Here is a 7,500-nt window from a genome sequence, read left to right as displayed (position 1 = left end):
GGCTGATAAGGCAGATTGTTCCCGTTGAACGTTCTTCTAGGATTACGCCATCAAAAATTAATACAATATTTTTATAAATTGTAAATCAGTCGCACAGAAAATCTACATAACTATTTTCAATTATTAAAGAACGTTTCACAACGCATACCATCAAAATCAGATGACATTTAATTTTTTTACGCCCAACTTTTGATTTTGAAAGGTGTTTCATGTGTGTAATACAACCACAAATCCTAGGATATTTCCCAAAGTTGTAATTCTGTCACAATAAAACTATACTGAAATATTTGTAATGTTATTCCGAATGTTTTACAAGTTAAGTACCCAAAATCCGAGGAGAAATAATTTTTTTTACTCCGGTTGGCAGACATTGAATGTTTTTCTCGGGTGCATGGCAACCACATATCATGTAATATTTACAAAACTTGTAACTTAATCGTGCTGAAACTCTATTAAAATATTTATCATGTTACTCCGAACGTTTTAAAAGTATTCTGATCGCAACCCGAAGAGAAATAAAATTTTAACTCCGGATGGCTGATTTTGAATGTGTCTCCTGTGTGTATGGCCACCACAAATCATGCAATATTTTCAAAACTTGTAACTTAATCGTGCTGAAACTCTATGTAAATACTTATTATGATATTTCGAACGTTTTAAAAGTACTCTGACCGAAATCCGATGAGAAATACTTTTTTCCCTCAGGATGGTTGATTCTGAATGTGTGTCCTGGGTGTATGGCAACCACAAATCATGAAATATTTTCAAAACTTGTAACTTAATCGTGCTGAAACTCTATAGATATACTTATTATGTTATTCCGAACGTTTTAAAAGTACTCTGACCGAAATCCGATGAGAAATAAGTTTTAAACTCCGGTTGGCTGATTTTGAATGCCTTTTTTTGGGTGCATGGCAACCACAAATCATGAAATATTTTCAAAACTTGTAACTTAATCGTGCTGAAACTCTATAGAAATACTTATTATGTTATTCCAAACGTTTTAAAAGTACTCTGACCGAAATCCGATGAGAAATAAGTTTTAAACTCCGGTTGGCTGATTTTGAATGCCTTTTTTTGGGTGCATGGCAACCACAAATCATGAAATATTTTCAAAACTTGTAACTTAATCGTGCTGAAACTCTATAGAAATACTTATTATGTTATTCCAAACGTTTTAAAAGTACTCTGACCGAAATCCGATGAGAAATAAGTTTTAAACTCCGGTTGGCTGATTTTGAATGCCTTTTTTTGGGTGCATGGTAACCACAAATCATGACATATTTTCAAAACTTGTAACTTAAACGTGCTGAAACTCTATAGAAATACTTACTATGTTATTCCGAACGTTTTAAAAGTACTCTGACCGAAATCCGATGAGAAATACTTTTTTCCCTCAGGATGGTTGATTCTGAATGTGTGTCCTGGGTGTATGGCAACCACAAATCATGAAATATTTTCAAAACTTGTGACTTAATCGTGCTGAAACTCTATAGAAATACTTATTATGTTATTCCGAACGTTTTAAAAGTACTCTGACCGAAATCCGATGAGAAATAAGTTTTAAACTCCGGTTGGCTGATTTTGAATGCCTTTTTTTGGGTGCATGGCAACCACAAATCATGAAATATTTTCAAAACTTGTAACTTAATCGTGCTGAAACTCTATAGAAATACTTATTATGTTATTCCGAACGTTTTAAAAGTACTCTGACCGAAATCCGTTGAGAAATACTTTTTTCCCTCAGGATGGTTGATTCTGAATGTGTGTCCTGGGTGTATGGCAACCACAAATCATGAAATATTTTCAAAACTAGTACCTTAATCGTGCTGAAACTCTATAGAAATACTTATTATGTTATTCCGAACGTTTTAAAAGTACTCTGACCGAAATCCGATGAGAAATACTTTTTTCCCTCAGGATGGTTGATTCTGAATGTGTGTCCTGGGTGTATGGCAACCACAAATCATGAAATATTTTCAAAACTTGTAACTTAATCGTGCTGAAACTCTATGTGAATACTTATTATGATATTTCGAACGTTTTAAAAGTACTCTGACCGAAATCCGATGAGAAATAAGTTTTAAACTCCGGTTGGCTGATTTTGAATGCCTTTTTTTGGGTGCATGGCAACCACAAATCATGAAATATTTTCAAAACTTGTAACTTAATCGTGCTGAAACTCTATGTAAATACTTATTATGATATTCCGAACGTTTTAAAAGTACTCTGACCGAAATCCGATGAGAAATACTTTTTTCCCTCAGGATGGTTGATTATGAATGTGTGTCCTGGGTGTATGGCAACCACAAATCATGAAATATTTTCAAAACTAGTACCTTAATCGTGCTGAAACTCTATAGAAATACTTATTATGTCATTCCGAACGTTTTAAAAGTACTCTGACCGAAATCCGATGAGAAATACTTTTTTCCCTCAGGATGGTTGATTCTGAATGTGTGTCCTGGGTGTATGGCAACCACAAATCATGCAATATTTTGGAAAGTTATGCAGTAATCACACTGAAATTTTACTGACGCATTTGTAGTATTATTCGGAACGTTTGAAAAGTTGTCTGATCGAAAACCGAGGGCAAATAAATTTTTAACGCCGGATTGTTGATTTTTTAATCTCTCTCCTGGGTGTATGGCGAACAGAAGTCATGTAATATATTCGAAAATTGTTAATATACCGCAACGAAACCCCTTTGAAATATTTCTCGTATTTTTACGAACGTTTCAAAACGTATCTGACCGGAATCCGATGGCAATTACACTTTATACCCAATTTTTAAAAGTGTACAATGGGTGTATGGCAGACACGACTCATATGTATACTTTGTTAAGTTGACGGTTATTTTGAAAGGAATGATCCCCTGAGGATATCATATGTTTTAAAATGTTTTTGTCATTTCCGCTTCTCTTCTCACGTTCTTTCTGGCATCCTACATTGTGTACATGTATTTGACCTTGAGTAATTTGAAACAACTACGAGGGTTTCACAATGTCTACCAGCAAATGAATGTGTAGTAACCTAAAACCCGTATCGAAGCACCTTCCCACTTTAATCAAAGTGTTCACAAAGTTGTGATGATGTCAACATGCAATTCTGGGAACCCTGTGTTGAGTATGTGGCTGTTAAATGTAACACAATATTTCTTAACATGCAACTACACTACATAAATAATAAACTCTGGTGTACACATGCATTTAAAACTTGATCGCGTAATCACTTGCGCACTACCTCACTTCACGGTCACACGCATTACTTTATAACTTTCAGAAAACAACTTCAAAATGCACTGATCAAAACAACACTTCACTTGGACGAATTTTCTGCAACACACACGACACAGTAAGTGTGGAAATTTGTTGCACATAAGGAAATATAAAGGATCACACGTTACAGCCTACGCGAAGAGTAATTACAGCAAATAAACGTTAACTATCTTGTCGTGGGCTAATTGCCTGATGCTCCAAGCTCACCTGTAGCTGATAGTTCCGTAGCCGCCGCTGGGGGCACCACCTCTCGGACGTTGCATCAATCAGCTGTCTATGAGACGTTAAATCGTTCTCTCTCGGTATGCTTCCTTCAAATAATACCGTGTTTTACCGAGTATTTGCACAAAAACCTCCTCAGTGTGTGCTCCGCGTTCATTACCCGCTAACTAATAGAGCTTTTCGTGGTGTGGTTGCCACGGCAAAGACCCATTGTTGGTCGAACGTTGAAAATACATGCTTTGGCGGAGAGAAAGTACATAGGAAAGGTAACGAACTGGCTACGAAGAAGCGGAATGGTATTAAAAAAATCTCCAAGCTTCAACCTTTGACACTGTGGTGTTAAGAAAGCGTTGAGGCCATTAAAAATATTTTTTTAATTTAAAAGAAAAACCATCTGCACGGAATGCAATGCTTTTCTTATGGGAAAACGGTCATGGCACGTTGAGGGCCCCGAGGCCGTTTTCGCGAGCGATGGACGGAAATGGAAAGCGTATTCCATCGCTTTAATGTATTTCCAATGTATCTTCAAAATTTCATTCCAATATTCCAATTAAAAGTTGTATAAAAAGTCAATACAACGTTAATATGCCACGCCATGCTTCCCTTACGGGAAATAGGGGTGTGGAAACCAGGGGTTTGGAAAAAATTTATGTTCGGTTACGGATTGACTATGATTAAAAAAGTATTATCCCCCAACATTCCTCATTATCCTACCCTTGTAACCGAGCCATTTGTTTGGTCTAACGCCGATTACAGGTATTTTTTAAAATTCGTAGAAAATCCCACTGCACGGATTCCTAATGATTTCCTTGTGGGTGAAATACGCTTCACGTTTGGAGGCCGGACACCGTTTTCACGACAGGTAGGCGGAAAAGGCTGTTGTGTAAAAACACTTCAATCTATGAAGCTTTTATGTTCAAAATTTTAGCCCAATACTCCCTTTGCAAATACTGAAAAAGGTGTCTTAAGCTAGAGTCGACTTCGCAATGCTTTCCTTATGGGTAATGCGGGTGGCCTATTCACGCTCCCAGGGGTTGACTGAACATTGACGGTTAAATAGGTGGTACGAGAGTACCTACGTTAAACAGGTATGGTATGTAACTATTCTTCAATCTTTACGCCTTGTAACTGTACCATTCATAGACCGCCAGGCCCATGGCAACTATTTTTAAAAAATCGAAGAGTAACGGCCTTCACGGAATGCTACGGTTCCCTTAAGGAGAGACTCATACGGCTCATGCCTCCCTCAGATAATACAATGTCTAACCGAGTATTAGAAGGAATCCCTCCTCAGTGCCTGCTCCGAGTACCTTTCCCCTACGCAAAATGTGCTAACATGCCTGTTTACTATGGTTTGGTTGCCACGGAGATGTCCATTGTTGATCGAACCTCAGAAAAACTGCCCTTTTTATGGAGAAAAGGTCCGTAAGAGAGGTGACGAAGTGCCTTCGTCGAAAAGGTATGGCATTAAAAAATTCTGCACACCCTAACCTTTGATGCAGTGGTAATGAGAAAGCATTGAGGTCGTTGAAAATATTTTTAAAATTTAAAAGAAAAACCATCTGCACGGATCCAATGCTTTTCTTACGGGGTAACGTCACGACACGTTGAGGGCCCCGAGGCCGTTTACACGACCGATGGACGAAAATGGAATGCGTATTACATTATTTTAATATATTTCCTATCAACCTTCCAAATTACGTTCCAATAATCCAAGTTTAAGTACCAAAATTATTCATTGCAGCATCACTCTGCCACGCCATGCTTTCCTTACGGCGAATATGGCTGCGCTATCCGGGAGTTTGGAAATGTGCAAAGGTAAGTTTTTGGATTGCCTATGAATCATAAGTATTATCCTTAAACACTCCTCATTCCTTAAGCCTTCCATCTCAGTCATTTAGTAGGTCTAACTGTGAATAAAAGCATTTTTGAAATTTAATAGAAAAACCCACTGCACGGTACCTATCCAACACCTTTTCTTATGGGGAAAGGCCATGACATGTTAAGGGCCCCCAAACCGTTTTCACGAGCAGGGGCCGGAAAATAATGCGTATTCCTTTCCTTAAATGTATTTCGAACGTATCTTCATGATTCCATTGGTATAATCCAATTAAAAGTACGAAAATTAGTCGTTGCAATATCAGTCTTCCACGCAATGCATTCCTTACGGGGAATATGGGTGAGGAAACCAGGGGTTTGGAGAAAAATTTAAAGTAGCGTTATGGATTCACTATGAATGAAAAATATTATCATTTCCCATTCCTCATTCCTTTAGCCTTGTAACCCAGTCATTTACTTGGTCTAACGCCGATTACAAGTATTTTTTTAAATTCATACAAAAACCCTATGCACGTTTCCCAATCCATTTGTTATAGGAATGAAAACTGTTCACGTTTGGAGGTCCGAGGCCGTTTTCACGAACAGGAGGCGGGAAAAGGATATTGTGGTGAAATACATCATTCTATGAAGCATGTGTGTTTAAAATATGAGGTCATTATCCCCTTTGCCAGTGCTGAAAACGGTGTCGAAAGCTAGAGTCGACTTCGCAATGCTTTTCTTATGGGTAATGCGGGTGGCCTATTCACGATCCCAGGGGTTGACTGCACGTTGACCATTTTATACGTGGTAAGGAAGTACCTAGGTTAAACATATATGGTGTGTAAATATTCTTCATACTTTACACCCTGCAACTGCACCATTTATATATCTCCTGGCCCAATGTAACTATTTTTAAAAATTCGAAGAGTAACGGCCTGCACGGAATGCCAAGGTTTCCTTACGGAGAAACGCTTGTGGTCCCGCTATGACACTCAAGCCATTCCCACGACCTTCGGTCGTATATCAGATGTGTGGTTATGTACCTTAATATATGTCATGTGTTATTCCGAAATTTCAGGGCACTGTTTATCCATGAAGTATTAAAAAAGTGAGCACAAAGAGGATGAGTTCCTGCCGTGCATTCGTGCGATGCGAGCGGGCTGCTCTGGGGTACGGAAGAAAGCAATGAATATGTTGCCAGCAAATATATATTAAAAAATTGCTCTTTTCTTCGTCCTCCTTACTGTATTATTTGGCAATGAACAGGCCCGCTGTAATAATTTTTAAAAATTGAACGACTAATTCTCTCCACGGATTGAAATGCTATTCTGAAGGAGAGACTCATACGGCTTCCTGAAGAGTCTGAAGGTAATTCCACGTCCTTACATCATTTATGAAAACTCTGGCCATTCGGACGGATGTCTGTACTGTGTACATTCAAATTCTCAGTGGAATTCTGCACCCGGAAAGGTGACACATTTTCATTTGCAACGTCAGCCTTATCCCGTATTAAATTCCTTACGGTCTGTGACTTACTGCCCAGGTGTAAATAATATGTACCAATGTGAGGTAAAGCACTGAAGAATTTTGAATGTGACGACGTTTTCTTAATCCTCATTTCTTGGGCCAAGGAACCGTTACTTACATGATGCCGAGATGTCCTTGAAGGTACTTCACATGCCGCCGGCAGGGCGCACCACCTCTCAGGCGTTGCATCAGCTGGTTTTGAAATGTGAAGCAGTTAGGTCAAGGTATGATTCCTTCAGGTATTACCACGTCTAACCGAGTATTAGAACGAATTCCTCCTCTGTGCGTGCTCCGAGTACATTACCCGTACGCTAATGATGCTAACATGCCTGCTTATCATGGCGTGGTTGCCACGGAGATGTCCATTGTTGATCGAACCTCTGCCTTTGGCGGAGAAAAAATCCGTAAGAAAGGTGATGAAGTGCCTTCGTCGAAAAGGTATGACATTAAAAAATTCTCCACACTTTCACCTATGACACTCTGGTAATATGAATGCACTGAGGTCGTTGGAAATATTTTTAAAATATAAAAGAAAAAACCACCTGCACGGATCCAATGCTTTTCTTATGGGGAAACGGTTTTAGTCCCTTAATGGGACTCAGACCAACTGTAATTAGTCGTTGTAGTGATTCACGCATGAGGGAAAAATGTCAAT

This window comes from Ischnura elegans, unplaced genomic scaffold, assembly GCF_921293095.1.
Source record: "Ischnura elegans unplaced genomic scaffold, ioIscEleg1.1, whole genome shotgun sequence".
NCBI lineage: Eukaryota > Metazoa > Arthropoda > Insecta > Odonata > Coenagrionidae > Ischnura > Ischnura elegans.
Note: the sequence above shows the minus strand (reverse complement) of the source record.